Here is a 1,540-nt window from a genome sequence, read left to right as displayed (position 1 = left end):
TCTGGGCATACCCGTTCTACTTGGGGTGACAAATGCAAAAAGAACAATTGATGGACAGTATTCAGAACAATGTCATACATTCACCCCAGTACAGAGATCTGGGCCTAAATCCATTGTTTTTTTTGCTCACCATGCTATTCCAGTTTGCACCCAGCGATATACAAATCAGTCTTGACCCTGTGCCCAATAGGAACAGTCCCACTCGGGGTGACAAATGCAAAAAGAACAATTGTTGGACAGAATGCAGAACATTGTCATACATTCACCCCAGTACAGAGATCTGGGCCTAAATCCAAGGTGTTTTGCTCACCATGCCATTCCAGTTTGGACCCAGCCATATGCAAATCAGTCTTGACCCAGCGTGCAATGGGAATAGTCCAGCCCAAACTGTCAGGCCAGGTCCTCCCTGGACTGGAAACAAGCATCCTAAGACCGGTTTCCGGCTTTCAGCCCTCATCAGCCAGAATAGCTTGACTCCAGTGGCATGGAGATTACGGTACCCACGTCTGGGCATACCCGTCCCACTCGGGGTGACAAATGCAAAAAGAACAATTGATGGACGGAATGCAGAACAATGTCATACATTCACCCCAGTACAGAGATCTGGGCCTAAATTCAAGGTTTTTTGCTCACCATGCCATTCCAGTTTGGACACAGCCATATGCAAATCAGTCTTGACCCTGCGCCCAATGGAAACAGTCCAGCCAAAACTGCCAGGCCAGGTCCTGGAAGGGAACGTCATGTCAAGGCATCTGACACTGGTCCAGTAGCTGCTATTTGTTGCTTAGGTGCCCTCGGCACACTCACCTGGGTCAGAGCAGGAGACTCGCCAGCTTCAGCCCAGGGGTTTTGGATGATCCTGCATTTGACGCGATTGTGTCACTGATGCAATAAGATCATTTGCAGGATTGTTACCCAGGAAATGGCTTCCTGGCTTCTCTGCAAGTGTTTTGGGGGAATTCAGAACAGGCTTGTTCTTCATATTCAAAGGGAACTGTGCCAAATGGGGAGTGCCCCTGTAAAGCTTAGAAACTCAGCTTTCCAGCAACACCTATCCTTTCCTGCAAAGTGCCAGGCAATTGTAATGGGATCTGACTACTGGGACTTTGAATATAGAGGCAATAGTTCTTTGTGTCTACCCCCTGTGAGCACAATCAGTCTTTCTACCCCTTGGGTCCAATGTGCTGTATCATTTAGTGCTGTTCTTAGCAAAAAGTGCATCCTCGCTTTGCTCTAAGAAATTATTGCTAAATGCCAGGAGTAAGTTGGAGGGAAATACAAGTGCATATTTAGCAAAAGTGCGATCAGCTGCTTGCACTCGCTATTGATGTTCTCTTGCATTTAGCGCTATTTCTTAGTGGAAAATGCATCCTCACACCCATTTGTGATGCTAACTGACATTTGTGCTGTAAATCATATTGGAGAGTATGCACCCAATCTGCCCCTCATGGTTTAAAAATGCCACTAGCCACCAGTGTTTTATTTTTTATTTTTAAAGAATGGCCAGCCCTGTGATAAGGCTATGCCTCACAACAAAAGG

The sequence above is a fragment of the Triturus cristatus genome, chromosome 11 (assembly GCF_964204655.1).
Source record: "Triturus cristatus chromosome 11, aTriCri1.1, whole genome shotgun sequence".
Taxonomy (NCBI): domain Eukaryota; kingdom Metazoa; phylum Chordata; class Amphibia; order Caudata; family Salamandridae; genus Triturus; species Triturus cristatus.
The sequence above is the reverse complement of the archived record's forward strand: the minus strand, read 5'-3'. Positions refer to the sequence as shown.